General features: G+C 39.3%; 2 long non-coding RNA genes across 2 annotated transcripts in view; both read left to right on the plus strand.

Moving 5' to 3' along the window:
• The first annotated feature begins 872 nt into the window (after positions 1-872).
• LOC141417511 (uncharacterized) lies at positions 873-4,882 on the plus strand. The gene is made up of 2 exons (XR_012442142.1): positions 873-1,008; positions 4,553-4,882. It is a non-coding gene; the product is annotated as an uncharacterized lncRNA (long non-coding RNA).
• Positions 4,883-8,782: 3,900 nt separating this feature from the next.
• The window catches only part of LOC141417512 (uncharacterized), a 47,338-nt gene continuing 29,601 nt past the window's right edge, over positions 8,783-26,519 (plus strand). Inside the window, exon 1 of the long non-coding RNA XR_012442143.1 lies at positions 8,783-9,072. This is a non-coding gene — a long non-coding RNA (uncharacterized lncRNA). The remainder of the gene's footprint in view (positions 9,073-26,519) is intronic.

A 26,519-nucleotide genomic window follows, 5' to 3' on the forward strand; every position in this document is an offset into this window, starting at 1 on the left:
ACAACTAACAACTAATCCTTCATGTCATCAAATACCTACTCAATTCAAATTTCCATTTGTCTTAATTTAAAAAATATCATGATCCAAGTAAAGTACATTCTTTACAATTGATTAATATGTCTTCTAAATCTTCTTTTATTTATAGGCTCTCCTCCGTCACTCTTTATTTCCTACCCTTGCAGCAATTAATTTTCAAAGAAACTTGATTGCTTGTCTTAAAACATTTCTCCACTCCAGATTTCCCCACTACATCCTGGGGAGGCATTTAACATCTTTTTCTATACTTTATGTAAGAATTTTAAGTGTTTTTTTTGGGGGGGGTTGCTTCCTCTCATGTACTCAACTTTTATGGAATACCTACTATATGTCTGCTACTGGGGGTTGCTGTAGGGAAAAAATGAATCAGAAAATTGGATAAGAGTAAAGGAAATACATGCAAACAAAATTATAATCAGTGTGTTTGGTGTTAAAGTTTAAAGTAGCTGCTAAAGGAGCCCTGAGTGGGTAGCAACAAACTTTCCTGAGGAAGCAGGGGAGGCCTCACTGAGGAGGTGGCTTGTGAACTAGACTTTGAAAGATGCTGGACAGAGAGGGAGAGAGGAAGGGCAAGTCATTTTCAATCCAAGGGATCAGCACATGTGAAGGCATAAAATCATATAATACAGAAGAAAGATCTACCCATCCAAGGGAGGAACACTGATGACAGTGCCTCTGAGCTGAATAAAAATATTCTAAGTTCCCGCTCCCTTATTTCTACTACAGGAAATTGCCTGCTTTCTTCCTGTCTCCTTGGTTTCTAGAAGAGTTTATGGCTTTTAGAAGAAGTGGTTATCTTGGCCAAGTGTAGGAGGAGCTACGTGTGGAAGGGTTCCCCCAGGGTAACATAAAATGAGTGGTCAGAGGATCTGAGCTCTCAGCTGCAAAGCTTTGGGCAGTGCCCAGATGGCCTGTTCACAACTGGGACCTTTGGCACATCCAGTGACTGGCAAAGCTTACAGACAAATTCTGGTAAGATGGTCTGGTGAGGCAAGTTTATTCTTGTTTTTCCAGCCCCATGGATATGTTCTCATCTCTCCCTGCTTCCCCCTTTCCACACTTTCACCCCTAACAATTACCCTAATCAGTTTAGGGGCAGAATCTGATTCTGAAAATATGAGAAAATGCCTTTGGGTATCTTCAGAGGGAAATACAGATGGAGGGGAAAAGAAGAAGAAAGCTCCTGAGGCAACACTCCCAAGATGTCCCTGGCTAACCTCTGATACCATGCTCCAATCCCTCTCCTCTGGCTAGTAGACTCCTGCTCGTTCTTCAAGACCAGCTCGGAGCCACTGTCCATTGTTCTGTAGAGCCTTTCACTATGCCCAGCTGATGAGCTGCTCTGGTTACTGTGCTCTTGCAGCACATGCACAAGTTTTTGCTCCCACATTCACCTATCTGTACTGCAGGCATCTACTTGTGTTTTCATGCCTTCTTTCTATTTGACTCCTTCCAAATAAGAATGTGGTCCATTTTTCGTCTCTGTGCCTAATCTAGTGCTGGCACATAAAGATATTCAGTAGACATTTGCTTTGTGACTAACAAAGTATAAAAGATTTTTGACAACATCTTTTGCCTCCTTCTCCCTTTTTCCCCTCAACCAGTTAAAAGAGGCTGAAGGAGATGATAGTCTAGAAACAAAGTCCTGGCTTTGCTATTTTGAAATAACACCTATGATTAAGGTAAATATTATGTATACCCTGATACCTGGGGAAATCCACAAGGGCCTCAAATGGCCTAGCCATTTCCCTCTCTGTCCAGCAGATAAGGTCCCCTTGTCAAACAACCCTCCTTTATCAAATGGACAAGGTGCTGTTTCTGAAGTGGTGGGTTTCAGTGCCCTGCCAGCCTGTGGGATTCAAAAAAGCCAATCACTTGCTCCCAGAGGTACCTCACCCTCACTCTCATTATTCTACAAAGTCTGTCACCACAGCCCCTGTTTGCTCATTCTGTTCCAAAGTCCAACCACCATTTGGTCTTATGTGCTGTATCTTTCCTCCCAGCTATGAGTATGCGTGACTGATAAACTACTGTCAACCTTATCTGTCCAGTGTCAGGACAACACCACAGGAGGGGGAATCTCTCCTTTACCAATATGGTAAATAGAAGATGACTCAAAACTAATGATGGTAGTGATGGTGGGAAGTAGAAGCCAGGCAGGCAGGACTGTAGAAGATCTAGAAGTCTTGGTTTATCTCCTTCATGAGCCTCATGTCATGCTGGACTTCTGTATCCCTAAGGTAGTATTGGTTATCTGTACATAGTTCCCAATCATACTGAAAAAAATCTGACCAAAAAACCCCAAAAAGCCTTACCAAGTAAGAGCTGCATCGGCTATGAGTAAATGCTACATGTTGGGTAGTCCAGATACTTCAAAACATGGAAGCCCTAAAAGTAGAAATGTAATTTTTGAGACCTTCTGCCCTAAATTTTGTGGGACTGTTAAGCTCTAAGAAAGGCCTGAGCTGATTCCTTAATATCCCATATTGGTTTTCCCTCTTTAACCCAACTTAAAACATTCTGTACCAAAGTCCTAACCAGCTGAGGTAATCCAAACACGAGATTTCTTTGGTTTAAATGATTTCCATTAATTCACCACTTTCCACCTGGCTTTAGTGTTAGGCCAATAGTTGTTCTGCAACTGCATTTCACATTTGAGAAACTGCTGGCTCCTTCCTGACAGCAGCCTGTGAGACAGAAGCCACAGCTCCAAGATGTAAATTAGTGTCCCCTTCCTCATTTAATAAAATGTTTATCACATAATTTTTAAGATATAGCTATTTGAAAAATGGGGAAGTAACTGAAATAAAGAAAACCCCAATTTCAAAAATTCTTAAGAAGGATGTTTTATTGTAAAAAAAAAAAACTTCTACTGAATCATTCATTTTTCAAATGCGACTTTATGTAGCAAAAAGTTCAGATTCCATTCTCAGTTCAAGTCCATTGTTCTCTGGGTAACTGCCCCAGACCAGCAAGAGATTGGTCTTTGATGTACCAGTAGCAAAACATTTTAGCCGACAGAATTTTGTTATCCCTCCTAGGTATTTTTAAAGAGATTCTTTGGCATCCAAAGGAGTTGAATACATCTGATGAATGTCTGAGACACTCTGGACAAGTCATTTTTTCTGAGTAAAGAAAGTATACTAAAAAGAAAGAATGGACTGTATTTTCTTTTTAAAATTCCCTATATACTAACCTTTGCATATTAGAATGGGTCCCAGTATTATCTCTTAATACTTCAACTCTCTCTATGAATCACTTTAGAAAGTTAGCAATAATGCTTATCTTACAAGTTTATTAATTTAGTAAAACCTAAGTAAACAATAATGTTTCAATAATTCCACAGTACTCCTTAACTTTTCTACTTTCTAAGAAACTGAAAGATAGTACTGTGGAGAACAGGTGACTGTGACATAGCTTTTTGTATTTTTTCCCCACCGTGTTCTATTTATAACCATTGTTCCATTCACCTTTATTATAGTTACCAACTCACAGAGTTGTGAAAGGAATTCATCTATAGTTTCTCAGAATGAAGAACAGAGCTCAGAAATCTCTACTCTTACTTTCATACTGACCCAAGACTGAGGGTGTACCTCAGTGGTCATGCGCTTGCCTAGCATGCACAAGGTCCAGAGTTCAATCCCTAGGTGATAAAAAACAAAGCAAAAACTTTTCATACTGGCCAATGGAGACCCCTGGAAACTTCTAGAGTGTAAAGGGACAAATCACATGGCCCAGGCCTTATTCCCAGGCCCACTTACATATTAGTCTCAGCTGACACAGGCTAAGGGCATCCTTTCCCTAATCCTATTAGAGGATGTGGGAGGAGTTAAAGGAAGACTAAGATCAAAGTCTAGGATTCAATCCTGATTTGGGGACTGGGGATGTAGCTCAGCAGTGCAGCAATTGGTTCAAACCTCAGCACCAAAACCAAAAGCACACACATATAAACCCAATCCCAATTTTGTCAGTGACTACCAAAGTAATTGGCAAGTTTCTCTTTCTGGGTCTCACTTTTCTTATCTGTAAAATAAAGACATTGGACCAGAGAATCTTCTAAGATTCCTTCAGACCTAAATTGTGTATGCTAGATTATTTTTTAAAATGATCTCAACAATCGCTACTACCTCTTAGTTCCTACCTTTAAGGTATGTTACTTTATAATTAGTACAAAATGCACATATTTTGACAAACTTGTATATCTATATATACTCCACCACAATCTCATGCCTTTTTGCTGGCATCCTCCTGCCCTAAGTGACCAGTGATATGTTTTCTGTCACTATAGTTTGTTTTTTCTAGAATTTCTTATAGATAGAATCACACATAATATACCCTTTTGTGTCTGGCTTCTTTCACTCCACCTAACCACATCCATTTTGCAATGTGCCTGTATCATTCTCCCATCAGGATTAGAAACTATTTCCTAATTCTTGAACCCAGTCTGGCCCTCTGACTTGCTTTGACCAATAGAATACAATGAAAGTAATGCTGTGTGATCCCTTTTACTGCTTAGAAGACAGATGCCATATAAAAATGTTTCAACTGGACTACAGAATACTCAAGATCATGTGGAAACAGACAGCGGGAGAGACAGAGAGAAGCCAAAGTGCCCCACCCAAAATTGCTCCACCCATCAACACCAAATCCCAGTCATGCAGAAGAAGTCATTTTGGATCCTCCAGGCCAGTTGAAGCACCCCAGTCAAGACCACATGAGAACAGCCATCCTCACTGATCCATGCCTGAATTCCTAACCCAAAGACTTGTGAGCAAATAAAATGCTCTTAGTTTAAGCCACTAAATTCTGGGGTGACTTGTAATAATACAGCAGGAGTTAACCGAAACCAAGAGTCTTCTACCCCATTTTCCTTCAGAGCCAACAAAATTTCTTTCTGAACTTAAGACTATTAGCTAACTGTTCAGATGTTTTACTTTAAATCTTTTCTACTACGCTTTACTCCCTTTTCATATCATTCTTCCCTCAGGTATCATAAATTGCATCTAAATTCTTTTTAACTACATGATAGCTGTTTCATTGACTTAAAAATTATGAAGTGTCATTTTTTTCTTTTACATTCCACTAAATAGGCTTAAAAATATCAATCCTTTTCCTCTTCCCTTCAGATCCAGTATTCTGGCATTTAAATTACAGCATGTTCTAAAGAAAAAAAAATGCAGCCTTTGAGACTCAAGAGCCCTCACTTCTCACTTCATACCTAATGAACTATATGGTTCTGGACAAGTTGAAAAGCTTCCTGCCCCTGATTTTCTCCATATAAAATAGAAATACTTCCTGTGATGGTAAAGAGAGCATAAACTAAAAAAAGACAAGAATGTTATACAAAAGCAAAAGCACTTTTCATTTCCATAACCCTGAAGATCCTCTGCAGTGATATTTGCATGCCCTGTATGTGTTGTGTCAAGTTCTCTGTCACAGGCTTAAACATGCAAGATACATTTGCCTATCAGCTGGAAGAGAAACAATATTTCTGCGTTATGGTGTTCTGCTTGTGTGATCAGTGTATAAGAAATGTGTTTGTATGTGTGCGTGTGCATGCATGTGTGTATGTTTGCTGTTCTCCACAGTGTTTTGTTATGGGCTACTATAAGACTCACCATGGTCAAGGAAAATGTGAGTGAAACTCTCTCATGGAAGGGTGAAAACTGAGGTTTATAGGAAGAAACAGAATGGCTTGTTGTGGGCTTACCTAAAGGGTTTGTAACTTTTCAAAGTTACTTCTAACAATATGGTAGTTCCATCTCTCTCCCCAAAAGCAATTTTAAATTTTTACAAATTACACTTCAGAGGACATCATGTTAAGTAAGCCAGTCACGGAAAATATGGTATGTTCTCACTCGATTTCATAGAAGAGAGTGGAACAGTGATTGCCAAAGACTGGGAAGGAAAAGGGGGAGGAAGGATGGACAGACATAAGACAAAGGCATCAAAACAGATAGGAGGAATATGTTCTGGTGTTCTACAACCTGGTAGGTTAACTATAGGCTACAAAAATCTATGATATATTTCAAAATAACTGGAAATGTATAAAGGTTCCCATCATTTAGAAACAATTTTGGGGAGGGGGAAATGTTAATTGCCCTGATTTTATCATTACACATTGTACCAAATTAACATACAGTTCCCCATAAACATGTACAAATACTATGTCAAAACATAAAATTTAAAAATCACACTAAACTACAAAGCAGCCCAGCAAGTTTCTGATTTGCACCATGATAATTACTTCAAAGCTTTGTTTGAAAGTAAATCCTTTCAACTTTTTTCTCATTTTTTATGTCCCTGTTTTTATTGGTGTCCTGGAACAGTGGCTCTCAAAATACATTCCCTTAACTGACAGCATCAGCATTACCTACCTGTGAACTTGTTAGAAATCTGAATTCTTGGTCCCCACCTCAAATCTGCTGAATCAGATTCAGCACTTGGGGGAGACTCTAGCAAACTGGGGTTTTTGTTTTTTATCATTTTTACATTTACTTACATGTGAGTTCAAACCCAGTACAGTCCAAGGAAAAGGGTGTAAGTGTCCTCAGAATGGAACAATGTAAGAGTGGAAGGATTTTTGCTATTCACTTCTGAATCTATGGCATCTAAAATAATAGATGCTCAATGTAGAATGACTGTTGAATGAATGACTTCTAAAACCTAGTTTTGCATACCAGGATGCTATAACTACTGGATGACTGGGTATTAAGACAAAAATGTTAAAACTTATTTTGTTATGAGGACTTTCCAACTATAATCTGACAGGTATTACAATCCTTCCTAGCCAAAGTATATATAGCCTTTTCCTAGCCAAAAGTTCCATGGAAATGGAAATTGAGACAGGAATAATTTCTCAGAGGAGCTTGGTTATTCTGATCTTCTTCACTCCCAAATAAAGTATTTCGCTTCGCTTCCCTCAAAACGAAGCTGCCATTTATGAACTGTCATTCTGTGGGGCCATTTTTGAAAGGATGACAGGTAGGAGGATCTGGTCAGTCGATTTCATCTGAAACACACTGCCCAGATGCATTTCCAAGTACTATACACAACACCTTGTGTTCTGAAAGTCCCATGGCTTCATATCTTGCTCACCAACCATACCACACTCAAACTCCCAGATACTGGAGGTGAGCGTGAGAGCAGTTAAGGACTTTCATTTTCCTCATAGATTTTGAGTGGGCTCACCTCAGAGAATCAATCTCTAGAATAAAGTGGAAGGCAACCTAGAAGTAAGAACTCACTTCTTTCATTTTTTTTAAAATGCAATGGCAGACTATCTCTTAGCTATTCCTCAGCTAAGAATGTAATTCATATTCCTTATGAATTATTGCTCCAAACTTTAAAAAGCAGGTTTTAAAGAGATCAATTTTCTTTGTGGATTTTGGGTTTTTCCTCATCTCACAATACCTTTAGATAAAGTGCCCTGTTTCTTATTCACTGATTCAGCAGATATTTACAAAGTCTCATGTACTTTGCCAGGTATAGCACTGGGTTCCAGGTAACAGCAGTGAACGACTCCCTCTCTGCTCTCATAGGTTTACAGTGGGGAGAGAAACCAATAAATACATACATAAAATATGTAACATATCAAGAGGTTATAAATGCTATGAGAAATAAAGATTATGGCCAATAATCAGTGACAAAAAGCTCTATGCCTGTGATCCCAACACTCAGAAGGCTCAGGCAGGAGTTTGAGACCAGCTGGGCTACATAGTGACACCCTGCCTAACTTCAGTACTATAAAAAAAAAAAATCTACTTCCCTTTTTGTTTTGTTATTATAGGTTGTGTGGTCAAACAACAAATGCCTTCTCTTCTGCCCCAAAGCCCCTTTTCCTTGGATTGTTTCCCCTGACCTTCTTCTGACCAGACACTTTCACTGCCCAGTCATAAAAACCGTAATATTACGGCGTCCCCAGGTAACCCTAACCCCTGCTCCCCGCTGTTCCTGTGAGGGCCAGCAGCACAGGCTCTGTCTGTAAGAAGGCGCCCCCCACACCCAGTTTCTCATTTCTTCATTTGTAGAAGAAAAGATGATGCTGTTGGGGAGCCAAAGAGAACTCAGTTCCACACAAAATTTTAAGAGTAGCAGAAGCCCTAATACAATCGAAGGAATGAAATCCTGAAAGATGAAGTGAGGGTAGATGGTGCCGACTATGGCCGACACTAAGGCTCAAATGTGAATGAGAACGTAGGGAAGGAAAAAAAAAAAAGAAAGAGAAGAAAAACGGATCTGTTCCTCTACAACGGATGGAAAACGGTTCCTCAGGCGCCGCCACCCCGGCGGCCATTTGGGAGGCCGCTCCGCAGCAGCTCAGTTCCCACAGACAAAGCCGCCTGGGGGCCGGCCGCGGCGCCCAACGACCGCGTTGCCTTCGGCGGAGAAAAACGCAAGCCGCCATGGCCTGCCAGAACCCCAACACCGTCCTCTTTGTTTCCCTCACGCCCGGACCGCGAAGCCTCCAGACGCTACTGAACGCGGACGTGAGGGAAAAGGTCACTCGACGCCACTCTAAGACGGCCAGCTGCGGCTCAGGGGTCTCTCTCCCCTCGAACGAGCGGAGGAAGCCACGGCCAGCACTTGCGGCGGCGGCGGCGGCGGCGGCGGCGTCACCCCCGTCTCCGCGTCGCCTCACCGCCCGGCGTCCTCAGTTGGAAGTAGCGCCGTCCGTTCGCGCGGAGGGAAACATACGGTGTGCTGCGGCTCGGACAGCATATATACCCGCGCGCGGGGACGCGCCCCTGGAACGCGGCTGGGTGGCAGTGGCGGCGGCTGCTGCGGCTTCTTTGTGTCGCGTCTCTGGCGTGACCGCCGCGGTGCCTGCGTCTGGGGGCAGCCGCTCAGCTACAGCAATGGCCGCGGGGACGGCGAACGCTAGGGAGGGGACAGCGGCTCTGTGTCCCGCCCGCGTGGCCCCGGGAGTGGCGCGTGTAACCCTCCCGCTTCCTGGGCCGCGTGTCTGGCAGCGTCTGTTCTCGCCACGTCGCAGGCCCCGTCTGTCCCTTGCAGCTCGTCGGCAGGTGCCAACAGGTCAGGCTCCCGGCCGTGCGGTGCGCGGCAGCCAGGTCGTCTGGCTGGCAGGAGTGTGCCCCGTGCGTCCTCGGGTCCCTCACCTGTGCCTCGGGGTGACTGTGATTGTGAGGGCGGAACTGCCCAACGCCATACCCTGAGCTCTGCCAAATTTACAGCCTTAACTCAGCGTTAGCGCCCGCATCGACACGGGTGGATCTGAAACGCACTACCATAGAGGGAAAATCCCTCTTAATATGAAGTTATAGAAAAGGTAGACAGTGATGGAAAGCACTTCCCCGGGGAGGGCGATGAAATAAGGAACGAATGCAATACGAAGGAGCAGGGGAGAACCCTGGGGGTGAATTATGAACAATATCTTGGTAGGAGTTTTTTGTTCTATGACACGGTTGCCAAACATTCATCAAGCTGTAGTCTCCGAATGGGTAAAGTTTGTTCAGCTGATAAGCAAAATTTCTTCAAAATACGTTGAGCAGTTAGCTTTTGCTAAGGGGTGAAAGGAACAAAATTACATCTGAGAGTTAAATGTGTGCAGACTTAAGAATGAATCCGTGACCAGCAGTATTAGGAATGGCTTAGGTCCCAAAGGATATGGTGTAGTGATAGCACAGCAAATGATGAACCTCCCCAAAGTCGGGTTGCCCACCCCCACCTCAGCCTCTTACTGGGTGTAGAGGCATGGCCTCCTTGCTGTGGCTTCCTTTCTGATAACCCCTCCCCCCCCCCACACACACACACCCGGGTGAGGGTCAGGCTTCCACACTGCCTCCTTGACACACAGGCTCTGATGGGATTTCTGGCTGCTCCTTCCCGCCCCAGATTCAAGTGAGAAAGTATAGTATACAATTCTCCTACTTCCTAGCAATTAACTGCCTGGAGAAATCAGGTGCTTCCACAAGCGAAGGGGTGAGTTAGAGCACCGTGAGCCAAACTTCCACGGAAAGGATAGAAAGCAAGTAGCAGCCAGCATATAAACTCCTTTCCTCCCATGGACATGATGGGTTTGCATGGAAGATGCCTTTGGGGACTGAACAATGAGCTGTACTTTCTTGTGAAGTTGCTTTCAACTCACTAATGCACCACTTTGTATTTGCTTTCTTTTACATTTTCCCTCATCCTCACTGCCCTGGGATTGTATCTCCTCATTAAATCTTAGCATTTAAACTTGGCCTCAGGCTCAGCTTTTTGTTCCTTACCTTTGGATGTTTTACATTTATGGTTTCCTAAAAATTTCACAATCACAACGATTTTGGGGGGGGGGTCTGGATTACAATCCTACTAAAGCCTTAAAAGGCAACTGGTTGAGACCAAAGTTGAATACATAATGTTTTATAGGTGTTACCCCTATTTGAAGTTGGTAGAGATAAAAATTTGGTCTTTCCTTTATTGGTTTCTAATGGTGCTTCCACTCGAAAATTGCTAGATCATAGACTTTTAAACATTTGGAAGCTCGGAAAACCTGAGATGCATATTTGTGCAAAATAAGACTTTCAGGATCATAAAACGATTGGTTTGGTGGCCTAATTATATGTTTTTTGTTCTATTCAGAAAAACCTGTTCATCTTTCCTAAAATCACGAGAGAATGAATGCTTTTTAAAGTGACTTCTGCTTCAGAATGCTTTGCAAAACAATCTTTCTTTGCATTGTTTTAAATAGTAGTGACTTCAGTAAGTTTTGGGTGTTTTTAATGATCGCAGTTCCTGGCTTTGTGGCCAGGTTATTATTTTATTGCAGGTTTGTCAGGCCTTACTCTGGGCTTCCCTCCCACCTGGCTTGCCAGTCATCTGTAACTTGATCAACAGTAATTTTAGGTGGCCAGGGTTATATGTTAAATAGGACATTTCCACTTTTCTGACCACAAAATCCTCTTCTTTCCTGACCACTTAAAAACTGTTACATAATCTCCAAACACATGGATCTAATGAGTTCTGCTACATACCTTCCTAAGGGCACTTCTGCAAAACTATCTTTCTATTGGCACTTTGTTCTTTATTAGTCTTATTTTTTTTCTTATAACCTGTCAGAACACTTAAAAATTATCTTTAAAAATATGTTCTGCCTTTATCCACAATGTCATAGTGAATTTTTTTGTGGTGAAAACTTTGTCCTCCTACTGTGTTCACAATTATTTTAAAGTTTGCATTTGAAAAATGTTTCATCTGAGGTTAATTTCAGCTACAAGCCAAAGTAGAGCCAAAAGTAATTAAAAGTTGTACAAATGATGTGTGAAATACATTTTCACAAAAAGAAAAAGACACTCAAGAATATTTTACAGGGTTACACTATCAGAGAACATCCCAATAAATGAACATGAGAGCTCCTCTAAGTCCCAGCTGTTGGTTCTTTCCACATTTAAAAAAGCAGACAATTCTCAGCAAGTGTGCAGATTTTATACTCACTAGTAGGCCTCTTGAGAATAGGTCATACACTTGCAATGGTATCACCCTTACTCAAAACATTTCTAGAATTCTTTAGAAATATGCCACAAGAGCCTGAGTCACATTCTTTTAAATGACATCAATTATAGCAAATCTTCCTTCTCTGAGAGCACATCTAGTTTTTGGAAATACTCAAAAGTCATTTGAAACCACACCAAGCTTAGTAATAGTTGTTTAATGGAGAAAATTGAATTAGACTAAAACTTAAGTGAACTAATACTTTAAAAAAAAAAAATTCCAAGAAGAGAGGATTGAAGAAAGACTACAGCAGAAATAAAGAATTAGAAAACAAAATTAATGATCAATTTCAAAGATACTTCTTTGAGGGTACAATCAAGAAATTAGAGATGTATCTGATAACACTAATAAAATAGAAAGTATAAATACAATTATAAATGATAAAAGATGTCACAGATAGGGTTTTTTTTTGTTGTTCCATAACAGTACGATGTGAAGTTAGCTATGTGCTAATAATTTTTTTCTAGAAAAACATCACTAAAATTGAAACAAATACTAAGTAAATCAAAACCAGGGAAGACATAAAAAGGTTTTAGGCCTTGAAGTGTTATAGGGAAATTCCTGCAAAATTTGAAGGACATTTTACTCTCTTTCTAAATGTATAAGGATTGTTTTTATGAATTAAACACTTTTTATTATAAAACTTTTCAAAACTGATACAAAAAAGAACACATAAGGAGACAAAAAATGCCAGCACATTAAATTCAATAAGGTAAATCATTTTTAGCATGATCAGGTAGGTTTTATTCTAGAAATGGCAGGATATTTCAGTATTAGGAAAAAATATATATAATAAATCATAATTTAGGCATATAAGGAAAAACTTAATAGATGATAAAAATACATCTTTGATTAAAACAAAAGTAAAACACTCTTAGGACATGAGAATAAAAGGGGGACTTCTCTGGGGGAGACTCATACATTGTCATATGTATATGAAAATAGCATAATGAAAACCCATCAAATACTGTTTTAAAAGGAAGAAAGGAACAAGGGGGGATTAGGTGACTCTGATAGACAAGGAGGAACTTGAAAATACATGGTACCCATCTATGGAATTACCACAATGAAACACCCTTGAACTATTAATATATGCTGATTTTAAAATAACCAAAAAGCCACTCAGTAAATATGAAACCATTCACCACCATATCTTTTAATAATGTTTTATAAAAGTAATAATGCTAATGGTAAGATACCCAAGCTGTGAGGAAGGAGGAGAGGAGGTATAGTAAAGTGAATTCCTCAACTGTTTTCTCATTCTTCCTTCCCAGAAGTAACTTCCATTGGCAGTTTCTTATACATCCTTACAAATTTTTCCATGCACATTTAACCCCTTTGAAAAAATCAAATGGGAATTACGGAGGGGGTGAATTCAACTATGACATACTGTAAGAACTTTTGTAGATGTCACGATGTTCCCCCAGTATAACAATAACGAAAAATGAAAAGAAAAGGAATCGTACTTACATATAATCCTGTACTTGCCTTTTGATATGAGAAACATGGATAACTCACATCACTATATACAGATGTACATAATTTTTCACTCACCTATTGGGGACCAGTTAAACTCTTTTCTAAATTTCTACAATTATAGACACTGTTATGGTGAGTATCATTGAATGTCTTTGCCTACTAATTAGGATTAATGCCTAGTAATGGAATTGCAGATTGATATTTGGATAGATATTTCCAAATCAGTATATAAAAGGGCTGGATTAATTTATTATTGCACTGAAAGTATATGCAAAAATGTTGCTAATCATTGAAACTGTGATAGGTACATGACAGCTTATTTTATTATTTTGTCTCCCTTTTTAAATCTTTCTAGTTAATGATAAGATTGTAGAGGCATTCTTATAAAAATCAGGTATAAATATACCTGTTACCAACAATATTTTTAAAAATTATGCTGAAATCTGTAATCAGATAAAAATGGAAATAACAGGTATAATATTGCAAAGCAGTGGAAAAAAATACCTTTAATTTGCAGACAACACTTTTGCCTAGAAAACTTTAGAGACTTGATTGAAAAGTTATTATAAAGTAACTATTGAACTTTTCCAGTGATTCACCAATTACCCATTAAGAAATAAAATTTTTAGCTAGGCATCTGTGGCTCACGCCTGTAATCCTAGCTACTTGGGAGGCAGAGATCAGGAGGATCACAGTTCAAAGCCAACCTGGGCAAATAGTTCACAAGACCCTATCTCAAAAATATCCAACACAAAACAGAACTGGTAGAGTGGCTCAAGTGATAGAGCACCTGCCTAGCAAGTGTGAGGCCCTGAGTTCAAACCCCAGTATCACTATCACCAGAAAAAAAGAAAGTATACCTTTTATAAAGACCCTATCCACAAGTAAATAATTTTGGCAAGAACTGAATAACAGCTTTACCAAAAGAGAAAAAGAGAGTAAAAATATTTGAATAGATGAAGAAACTTGTTATGCTCTAGACAAATGTATATCAGTTTTAACTAAAATGCCAATGGAATTTTTTTAAGTTGAAAAATTAATTTCTATCTAGAGGGAAAAAAAAGTAACCAGAACACTTCTGAAAAGGAAGAATTAATAACAGGAGAATCACTCTACCGGATGTAATACATATTATAAAGCCATAATAATTAAAGTGATATCAAACTACTGAGAAAAGATTGACAAATAGATTAATATTTCAAAACAGATAGTCCTGAATTCACTATACCAGTAAATGAAGCATCACTAATGGGGAGATCATGGATTATCAGTAACTAGTACTAGGAACACTACCCAACCATTTGGGAGGAAAAAAATTCAAAATAAGCTCATGTGTACTGAAATATGTCCCTTGTTAAAAATAAATGTGAAAATGAAACTAAAAAACTAAACAGATATATAATATGTAAGCAATTTTTAAATGTGAAAGGACTAACCACAAAAAATGGAAGAAATCATAAATTTAAATGCATAATTGTTTGGAACATGTAGATGTCAAAATTACAAGCATCTTCTGCACAACTATTATGTACTAATAAAAATGTTGAAATTATAAGCAAATAAGTTTCAAAGTAGAAAGATATTTGTCATGAATACCATAAAATGGGAGAGTTGGTATTTGCACCTTAACAAAAGTCCTTAACAGCTCTTTTGAAAGAATAAGGTGGAAAACTTTTTGAACAACAGCATCATTGTATTATGGATGTCAACTCAGGGTTCATTTGGAAGAATCAACTCACCCATTGTTTGTGTTTTGTTTTGCTTGTTCTTACTTCATTTCCTTTGTAGAAGGTAACAGGTTTTTTTCTTCAGTTTCTTTTTCAGAAACTTCCCTAAGGTAAGGTGCTTCCCTATATCCTCTAGAAGAGGTTCAGTTGTTTTATCTCATTACAACCCCAGCAGTGGATACTCTTTCTATCCCCATTTTCCAGGCTAGAAAATTTGTGTGTGTGTGTGTGTGTCTGTGTGTGTGTCTGTCTTTAAACACAAATAGGCAACGAACTGAAAAATCAGCATAAATAAATCAAAATCAGATTATTAAAGGACAAGCCAAGCTGAGTGAACATGGTGTAGAGAAAGAGAGGCAACTGTTAAAAGTGCCTGCCAATTCTTAAAAGATGCATGCTCACCCAAGAACCCCACATCCCACCCCACTCTTAACTCTCACAGACCACACTCAATGACTATAGCTTAGCTTTTAGCAGTGCCCAAATGGGAACAGGTCCCAGAAGCCTCCGGAGGCAGAGGTGGGAGCCTGTGAGGAAGTATACCGACCTCAGTGGGAAATCCTTTCTAGCACTTACAGGGTACTGGGACTGTTCTAAGCACGTTCTGACCTCACCATCTGCATGAATCCACTTGTGCAATCATCACCAAACACTACGATTCAGACACTCTTAACGATCCCCCTTTTACACATTCTGGATCTGAAGCATAGAAAAGTTAAGAAGCTTGCCAAAGTTCACCCGACTGGTAGAAGCTGTATTTGAACCAGGCAGACGGTTGACCTGTAACCATGTACACAGCTCCTGTGTGTGACCAGCACAGGAGCACCTGTGATCTGCACAACTTTGTGAGGAGGTCAGAAAATATTCTCCCCAATTTACACACTAAGGCAATGGAAGGCCAGAAATGGGTTATTGTAATTAATATTTTTAAATGATCTGTGGATAGTTGAATGGTAAGGAATGACAGGAGGGAAAACAAGGCTTACTTAAAAGACTGGATCAGAAAAAGAAGTGCCCTGATTTTTGTTTGTTTGTTGGCAGTACTGGGGTTTAAACTCAGGGCCTCACACTTGTGAAGCAGGCACTCTACCACTCTGCCTGCCCTTTTATGTGCTAGGTCTTTGGAGACAGGGTCTCCCTAACTATTTTTCCCCAGCTTGCCTGGAGCCTTGATCCTCCTGCCTCCAGAGTAGCTAGGCTTACAAGCGTGAGCCTTGGTGCATGGGCTTGCCCCGAATTTAAATAAATTAAACATAAGCTTCATGGAAGGGAAGGGAGCTGGGGAGTAGACAAAAGTGAAAACCAGACCAGTTCTTGAGCCATTAAGATCCATAATGATGCTAGATAATAGATAGGGAAAGAAAACTCACAGCCATAGCATTCCCATTACTTTGGAATCTACTTTCCTGAAATACTAGCTCCTAGTTAGTATCACTGTTTATCTAGCAATCTTGTTAATTTATATCTCTGCTTATTTACATGGCCTTTGTTTAGATAACAAGACTAGAAGTTGTGTCTAAACCACCGAAGAGAAGTTTCCATTGGGACAAAAGGATTTTCACCTAGTTTTTAAATACAATCATGGTAATAAAGTTTATATAAACACTTTTGGAATTTACTTACATAGAACTAAAACAATGTCAGTTAACCTTTGAACTTTTTAAATTTTTTAATCACATTTTTATTCCAAAATATTGTGACTACAAAGGAGTCTCACAAGAAACATGCATGTCCTGAGAAGCTTACTTTTATAAAATGATGCATGTTAAATGCACTAAGACTCCATCTGTTTAAAAGTAGGAAAGATTGTGATCTACTCAACTTGTGTGGTTTTGTTTGGGTAATTTGATAGGTATCAGAACAGATGCATTTATTCTATACTCATTTCAAAATGTTTAGTTGTTTGAAATTTAAAATTGATACACATTATCAGCTGCAAGGGAAATTTGTTTACCTACTATAAATCAGTATTGTTCGGTTTTATATAATGCTATATCAGTATCATAAGTTCTCTCATAGAACATTGTCTCTTTAGTAAAAACACTTTCATAAATAAGTTTCATAGAAGATTCAAATTCTCTCTCAAAAAAGTAAATTCCATATAATAAGCCTTCCTAACTTCCCTCTCTACTCTGAGCACATTCTTTCTCTCTCTAACTCTTTGCCATCAAAATTCTTCATTGACCTGTAGCAACCAAACAGGTTTCTAGTATTTGATCTCAAATATTTAAAAAAATTTTTGGAAGATTGTTCAGACTGAAATATTTTGGCTGTGTTTCAGGAGAAAAAAAAAAAGCAGTCTTAATCCATGGTTATAGCAACATTGTTCTGAAATTTTTTTTTTTTAATTACTGGTGCTTGGCATGAATGAAATACAGGATGATTCATCCAATGAAAATTTGAAACCTGGTAAAAAATCCAGGTGAGTCAAAGGAGAAAGATGTCTGGAACATGTGAGGAAAATGCTCCAGAAAATAGAAAGGAGGCTCAATGAATATAGGAAAACAAATGTTGCAGGTCTGAACTCTAATATTTAAAGCCTTCTAAAGGCCACTAACATATAACAACCAAGGATGAGAAAAAAAAGCTGAGGGTGAAAAGTTTCTAAGATGAGTATTAAATAGATGTAACTCAGTGACTAGTGTACCCATGTGGGATTTTAATTACTCAGACATCTGTTTAACGAAGTGTACTACTAAATAGGGATCAAATACAGAGATCAAATTACGTGGGGAGGGGAGTAGAGATGACATTCATGAGTCAGAAAGGAGAGCAATCGGCCAGGGGAAAATCAATCCCGGCTTTACATCTCACCAACAGAGAAGCAATTATTTTAGATGTGGGGCTGGTTAGCATCCTAGGTTATGAATTTAATTAAGTAACCCTCGAGTGGCAGAAAACAGAACAAACCACTGTATTTAACTGTCAGTAAGACATGCCGCAAATAAATGATTCAAATTCCTCTTTTCTTTCCCTCCTCCCACATAGATTTGCTGTAGTTTTTCTTAAATTCACAACTCTTTTCCCTTTCCTAATTTAGCTTTTCCTTCCCAGTGGCATTAAAACAAAAAAACCTCATTTAAATAGATGGCTTGAACCAGAGGCAGGATTTATCTCCAAAATTCTTACAATGGGATACTTGGGAAAACTGGAAAAAAGAAGCAAGGATTAAGTAACCATTTGAGTTCCTTCCTTGGGCTCAGTAAAAAGGCTATTAATTCACAGAAATATCTTGGAATCAAAAAGACTGTGGCTCTCTTATTGGTAGGTAGTTGGCACCTTGGATAGGTAAGGCAGGAGACACAAAAGAAAGGAGTTAAGTGGCTGGAGCCAGAACTGTAGGAAACTTCTCTTAAAAAACAGAGAGGAAAGCAGAGCAATCAGTTGCTTTTGAAATGGATATTTTAAAACCAGCCACATTCAGTGTGGCCCCTTGCAGCCCTCTGCTGAGTCACTGCCTGCTTGACAGCCTATTGCTCACAGCTGACACAAGCATAAAGGAGGATGTCTTCAGAGCCTTTATACCAACTCTACATTCAGCTCTCCTTCCCCTTTCCCACCACTTCCAGCAACACCACAATTCTTTAAGAACCCAGCTCAGATCCACCTGGTTTCTCCAAAATGCCTTTCTTCTGTTTGCAAATAACAGAAACCAGCCGAGGAGAACCTAAGCACCAGTATAAATTCACAGGAAGGATGCTCGAGCATCTCATGGAATCCAAGGAAAAGTTGAACAATGGAATCTCTCCCCAGGAGAATGACATTAGGCAGTTCACAGACCCTCAGAGGTTATCACTGATTCCTGCAGAGGGTTGCCATTCATGACTCAGCTACCAGCTCCAAAGTTTCAGCAATAACTTCCTCTCCATGTTAATCTAAAATTCCCAGGAGAATCTGATTGGTGCATGAACACACATGCAGTATGCATTCAAGCTCAAGCTGTTGAGTCAATTTTGAAAATTATCCTAGAGTGTGGGTTCATTCCTTCTAAACTGGTTCTTTTTGCTGCCGTTTTAAAGTCTTAAGGAGGACTGAAGTTGTGCCTGCTTTGCAAGTGTGAACTCCTGAGTTCAAACCCTTGTCCCACCAATAATTTAACAAAGTCCTATGAGGAACTGCTACAGGCACTGCTAAACTCAGCTGAGTAGATGTGGTTGACAAGATAGCCAGGTTCTGTTGCCCCATTGTAAACAGACAAGTGGCAGCAGTCCCATCAGAGTAGAACTTGAAAAGAGCATCTTGCTTGGGCAAGCTACACTTTGAAAATGTCTTTGCCTAGCATAGGAGATGTGGCTCAAAGGCAGAGCACTTGCACAGCATATTCGAGGCCCTGAATTCCATCCCCAGCATGGAGGAAAAAAACAAAACAAAAACAAATGTCCAGCCTAAGCTTTCCTTGAGGGTTGCCAACAACCAAGATAGCTCTTCGAACTCTGTAGCCCCATTCATTCAACAATTACTTCTTGATCACCAGGTAACTATGCTAAGTGTCGTGCAGGACACAAGATGAATCAAATATGGTTCCTTGTCCTCATGGTGTATAAACCAAGAGCTGTATCTCTTGTATGAACAATAAGCTAAGTCTTCTAAGAATAACTTTTTATATGAATACTGTCTTTTTAACTCCCTCCCTTATATGAGAAACCTTGGGTTTTGCCTGAATTGTGAGGTAATGTCATTACAAAGGAGATTAAGATTTCACTATTCAGAGCCTTCACGAGGCTGTATCAGATGAGAACTGAGATGGCTTCATAATTAACCATGCCTGGTATTTATTTATTTTTTATGAAGTAACTTGGAGGGTATGAGATTGGTGGAATTATTTTTTGAAAAATAACTTATTGTCTTTCCCCTCTGGACCAAATAAATGACCAAGTATGAGTTAAAGTTTTTAAATTCTGTTTCCCCTTATGTCAGGTAAGAGTACCCTTTGGCAGATACCTAGCAACCAAGCTCCCAGAGCCCCTAATTAGCATGGGCTGCTGAGGCCACAGGGAACTACTCAGGGCTGAATGTACAGAGTCTGGCATTTTGGGACTCAGATCCAGGAAAATCTGATGTTCTGGTCTGGTTGGATTCCAATTTGAACTAGTTGCCTAAGTGTCCTTATTTTTTATTCAAATTGAGGTGTTATGATTTAGCATATTATTAAAACTCATTCTGTCTGTGAGTTGAGGATTTAATTCATGTCTGTGGTAAAGTTAAAATGTGACTTAGCCAGGACTAGTGGCACACACCTGCATTCCCACCCCTTAGGAGGCTGAGGCAGGAAGATCATGAGTTCAAGGAGAGCCTGGTCAATATCAATACCCTATCTCAAAAAAAAAGTGGCTCAAAAAAAATCACAGCAGTTGGGGGATGGGTGAGTTGGCCTTTGGCCCTGAAAAGGAAATATGGATAGAGCACTAGCATATTTATTACAGTTCATCTCTTGTGCTGCTCAGATCTACTTGCTTTATAGCAAGTTCATTCAGTACCCAGAAATTCCAGGATTCTCATGGGCCTTTATTACTGAAGAAACTTAGGTTAGTGGGAAAACTATAGTTGCTGACGCTATGATGGATCTCAAGACTGAAGCAACTGATTCTCCATCTGCCTTCACCCCATCCCAACACCATTCTAGAATTGCCTCAGCCTCAGCTAGCAGCCATGCTGGTCTTGGCACATTGCATAATGAGGTGACCCAGACACTCCCTGATTGCCATGTTTACACTAGAGGTGGCTTCTATTCTTGTCTGCTTGCTTATTAAAACTAGGTATGAACCTCAAGAGATACGCCACTGAATCATTTGTGCCAAACATTCTTCCCTTCCTGCCTTCTGTAATAGAGTTCTACTTCCTCCTGATAACCAGGGACAATGATCTCTGGTAGTACAATGACTTCTTTCCTGTTGATTCTTGGCATAAGGAGAATGAAGTAACTGAGCGGCAGTTACACACAACACTCAGTGGGACTCTATGTCCACTGATGAAGTATTACCCCTTTGGGAACCAAGAAATCCACAGAAGCTGAAGTGTGGGGGACAAGAAGCACAAATTTCTCCAAATGTACCACTGGGAATGGCAGTAAGCAGGGTCACAGCTACTTCCCCTAGCCCATGATACCTAGCTCCATATATAACAGTGCCATATAATTGTCACTTACTTAGGATGGACTCTCAACCTACGCAATCGCAAATGAATAGTAAGACCAGTGGGCAGTGTTGTGTGGGATCTTACGGATAAGCATTGTTAAGTCCTTCAGTAGTAGCATTGGCTGAGGTCCTGTGGATAGGAGAGTCAAACTCATACCCAGAATACAACAATTCCAGTCAAGATGAATTCCTGCCCCTTCCAGTGTAGAAGAAGTCCCCTGAAGTCAACTTACCTCCAAATGACTGGTTGGACTCCTTGAGAAATGGTACTAAGAGGAGTCAGAACTAGTGTATGTTACTGACAGTTTAGACATTTGGTAGCATCAGTGTAGCTAGATCGACCTTGGTGAATGAAAGTCTGTGCTATTGGGCCTGTACGTAGCCACAATCCCTCCTACCCTGGCTGCTTCATTAATGTGCCCATTTGGCCTATACTACAGTAACTTATAAGAAAGCTAGCCGACATGTGGCTGAGTCACAGTGTCTAGTGCCATTTTGGTAGTGGATGCTTTGAGGAGGAATTAACATGGGACAGAAAGTTCTTCATACTTTGTATTCATATCAGTCTTTCTTCCTGTAAATCACTGCCCATGAGCCACACAAAGTAGATAACCAAATAGATAGCTAGGAACTTTGCCCATTTGGAAGATTTCCTCTCACCTCTCTCTTTTCACCCTACAAAGGTTATAGTACAGCAGCATCCATTTTTGGCTTGTACTCTTATGCTGGGCCTAGCCTGCTGTGAAAAAATTTGATCTTTCCCCTCCCCCGTCAGCTGACCGTAAGAAACACCCGCATATAGCCATGGTTGTGAGTTGAAATAGTTGAAAAGACTAGCAAGTCCTCTACCACTTGAACCATGCCACCAGCCCTTTTGTTTGTATATATATATATATATATATATATATATTTTTTTTTTTTTTTTTTTTTTTTGGTGATACTGGGTTTGAACTCAGGGCCTCACGCTTGCTAGGCAGGCACTCTAACACTTGAGCCATGCCCCCAGTCCCGTATTTTGTTTTTGAGATAAAGTCTAACATTGCCCTGGCTGGCCTGGAATTTGGGATTCTTCTTCCTCTGCCTTTTGAGTACCTGGGATTACAGAGGTACACCACCACGCCTGGCTATGTGACTTTCTGCTAGGGAAGCTACCCTCAAACCTCCTGACCATACAGTCTTGATTTATATTATAAAATTATTGTATGTTTTACATTATAAAATTGAGGCCCTTGGACTGCCCTTACCTTGCCTCTAGGGATTTTTTTTTTTTTTTTGGTGGTACTGGGGTTTGAACTCAGAGCCTCACTACCTTGCGTTGAGGAACATTAAGCTCTATGAACTACCTTCATAGATCTCTGTGAATTGGATCCCCTGATGCCACAGCAGCCTTACCCCTCTCATTGTAATAATTGCACATACCTTGCTTCTGACAGTTAAGTACTGCTATCTGGCCTCTATTATTTTAGGACCCTGTCATAGTTATTTCTAACAAGGAGCCCAGTTCTGTATTCATGTCTCCTCTAGTCAACCCTGCATACAAAAGACAGCCTCCACTGAGATCCTCAGTGATTGTTGCCCTCGTAGCACAATGGGGTGTCCTCTGGCACCTCCTCAGATCACAGCTAGCTGATGGGTTTTCCATCCCTATAAAGGTTAGTCACACCTCTCTGAGCCATTTAATACCTCCTACCAGTCTGCTATGAAAGCTGAACATTTCCACTTCACTTATTGTGGGCTGTTGCTTTTCCTGGGCTTCCAGGAACCATCCTGGCACTTGGGGTCTTTGCCAGGTGGGTCAATCCTTTATCTTGGGAGAGTGCTCCTATGATCAGTAAAAACTCTTCCTTACCCAATGTTAGCCAGTCTTCTCCATGACTGTAGTGCTAGATGTGAAAATGAGCCAAATTTTTCCTTTTATATGCAAAAGTTTATTGTAACCATCATGCCTTCCATAAGGACTTATCTGGCTAGAAGAGAGCATTGCCTGTTATATCCCAGCCCAAGTTCTAACATAAAGAAAGGCAAATAATAGAGCCTCTGAATAGCTTTCTAGAAATCTGCCATCTTGCAATAATGATTATTAGTATATTATTTTTGGTTCAGTTTTTAAAATCAATATGTAAAGGCTGTATGTTTTTTTTTTTTCAAAACATGCTTTGTTTTCGATATGTAAGATATGTCCCCTAATTTGGTCTTACATCCAGTATTTATAAATACAAGATTAATGGCTTAATTAGTATCTCTGCTAACTCAAATTGCAGGCTTTATTCTAAACATACTTTTCAGGGGGGGAAATGGGAAGGGAGGGAAGCAGTGAGCACAAATGTTTCCAGGCTTTGTAACAAAATGCTGATTCTTTTTGAGATTAACTTTGACTTTTTGACTTTTCTAAGTGAATTTCTTTATATGATAGCACTGTTTATCTGGAATTCTCTTCCAAACGCCATTTACAAAAGTGAAAAGGAGAGCAGCAAATGCAATTTATTGAGCACTTATGTGCACAGCTGTGCAGGTCGTGTACTACACAAGGGTACCAGCACTTCTTGGGTGGCATGGTTTACATATTAAACCTCACGGATTTGCATATTTACAAAGAGAATTTTCCAGCAGATGGCAGTAAAGTGTCTTGCTTTATCAAAATAAGATAATTACAATAATTTCTGCCAGATAGAAATAAAGTATGTTGAGGATGGGCACCATTTTTGATTCCAAGGTATCATATAGACTAATGGTGACACTGCTTAGTTTGTATCAAGTCCCATGCTCACTCACCCTCGTTTAATCCTCAGGATCCTAGGAAGTGGGTGCTATTAGTAACTTGCCCAAGGCCACTGACTTGGGGTATAGTAGTTTTGGGATTCTAAAGTGGGTCTCTTTTAATACTAGTCTGTTCCCTTCCATACTATACTAGGATATTTTAGTAAGCTAAGAACTACAGAAAGAGACTTGACCATGGTGAGAAGGCTGGCAACTAGAACCCTAATTCTCAGTCAGTCCAGTCTGCCATTATTTCTAACATGTGCATACTGCAGAGCTGGGTGGCATGGGGGCTCAAGAGAACAGGGAACACTTCACTCATCTAAGAAAAAACTGGGAAAACAATGACATTCTCTTGCCTTTCAATGTCATTTGTATGTTTTAAGTTGAACTGTATACTCCACAGAAATATGGAAACAGAAAATGCAATATAGGTTACAATAGTTCTCAAAAAGTTGAACTTCTTTATATCCAGAGTACTTTGAATAAACATTTACCACCAGTAACATATACATTTTATATTTTAGTAGAAATTTTACCAAGAGTGGATTACCAAAAATTCTATGCACAGAAAAATTAGAGGCTTTGTTTAATGTATAATTATCTATACCAAACCACGATGATAATATTAATATTCTTGATCCAGCACTCAGTTTAAAATCCACTGTAGAAAATATATCAATTATGAATAAAAAGAACTTTAATACACTTATAATTAAAATACTTATAAACAAATTAATGACTGAGAAAGTACTTTCCTAAATCCACTGAGATAAAAGAAAAAGTGAAAACTCTGTCCTCTGTAAAATAAGCAAACTGCTATAACTTTTTTTTAATTTTAAAATCCATGTATATCCTGAGTACATTTTTCCAAAACTTTTCCTAGCTATATAAGGTTTAGAAAAGCCATTTGAAATTATGTTAACTTGTTGATGACAATTTTGAGTTGTGATACCTGGAGTGATGTTTTTGGTTTTTCTTTACCCATTCACATATTATCTAAAATTTTTAAGAGATTACTTATTGATATTTATAAACATAAAACCCACCATTCTTTAAAGTGGTATAACTAAATGTGCATCTAATTTTATAGCCTCCAAAGCCTCTTAAAAATGAAATTACAACACCTGTAATTCTAGCTGTTCAGGAGGCGGAGATCAGGAATTGGGGGGATGGTAAGGATTGCAGTTTTGGGAGAGAAGGGACGGCAGTGAGACCCCATCTCCCCAATCAGCTGAGCATGGTGGCAACTTGTTGGTCATCCCAGCTACATGGGAGGTGTAAGTAGGGAGCTCACAGTCTAGATCAGCCTCAGCAAAAACAGAAGACCCTATTTGAAAAATAACTAAAGTAAAAAAGTAAAGGGCTGGAGGTGTGGCTCAAGTAGTAGAGTACCTGCCTAGCAAGCATGAAGTCCTGAGTTCAAAATCCTGGTACCACCAAAATAAATTTTAAAAATAAATATATTTGTACAAAAATGAGTGCATAAGAAAACCTAATTTTAAAGGTCAAAAGTCTTTGGACCAACTGGTAAATGAAATGGTTACAGATGAGACTGTCGCTTGATCCTTTTAATCTCTGAAAGAAATAGATTAGCTACAAATCAACTTTTCCTGAACAGTGAATTTTGTGGCACTATAAGGCTCAACATTTGCTAGCATCTATCTCGATCAAAGGGTTGGGTATTTGACAGCACAACAGAAAAATTCTTCAACCTTTCAAGGTTAGTTTCTAAACGTGACATCTTGGAGATGGCCTCACCCAGGAATTTAAGGTCAGGGACTTGAAATCAATTTTAGAAACAAGCAAAGCTTTCATTCTTTCTTTAAGGGAAAGGGTTAGAAAAACAGGTCAATGTCCTGTAAATATGAGGTCGTTGCTTGTTTTTACATGCTAAATTAAATATGCCTGTTTTGTGTTCAGTGTCTTGTGGCTTTTCCACTCTGAGTGTCTGGGAAAATGTGTTTATGTTAGAAAGCTCCATGAGGGCAGGAAATGTAGTTTTGTTTTATTATAAATCATCAGGTTGTAACTCTACTTATCTAAGAATGTGGGGTTTGAGGTGGGGCAGATTGCACAACTGCTGATCAAAATGTCTAGCCTGCCATTAACTATCAGATTTCCCACAAATCCTATTAGGTATGTGTAAATGGGAAGAATTTACAAAATTGTTACATGCACCATTGTGGGTTATTTTCATAAGCATCTTATGAGGAAGCTGAGTAAGTATCATCACCCTTACTACTTCTGACCAGTGAGTAGAACCCAGCTTTTGACAGTTCTGTCAGACAGGTGAACTGGCTGCATCTGTGATAATAAGGCCCCACCAATTCTATTTCTGAATTGAAGTCCTAACAACGGTTTTTCACATAAGTGAGAGATTGGATCCTTATAAAAGTTAAATTTTAAATAAACTGTGGGAAAGGAGCAGGGCAGGGCACAGAGAAGTGGGATCAGCAAAATTCAAACAAGGAGTGTTTTTACTCCAGGAGTGTTTTTATCAGAGGAACACTAGTTTGGCTCAAATGAGAAACATTAGTTTTGCTCTTAGCACAAATGACAAAGTTTTAATTCCTAAAAAGCTTCACAGACCTTTCAAAAAGTAAAGAATTAGTTTCATATTGTTTAGTGTTTTATCTATGTCAAGAAGCATTTCATAGCATGCATTTTTCCAAAACACATGTGATCAAATTATAAATACCCAGCTGAAGAGTATTAAATATTTGATTGCTTCCTTAGTTTACTACTGTTTGAAAGATATAAAATGAGGTTTAAAAAACCTTATATACAAAGTACAATGGCAAGGAACACATAATAGGAAAGTCACCATTACAATATATGAGGAGGCTTTAATCTAGGTAAACTAGTTTCTATTATTACCAACACAGTCATC

Source organism: Castor canadensis, chromosome 15, assembly GCF_047511655.1.
Source record: "Castor canadensis chromosome 15, mCasCan1.hap1v2, whole genome shotgun sequence".
Classification (NCBI taxonomy): Eukaryota; Metazoa; Chordata; class Mammalia; order Rodentia; family Castoridae; genus Castor; species Castor canadensis.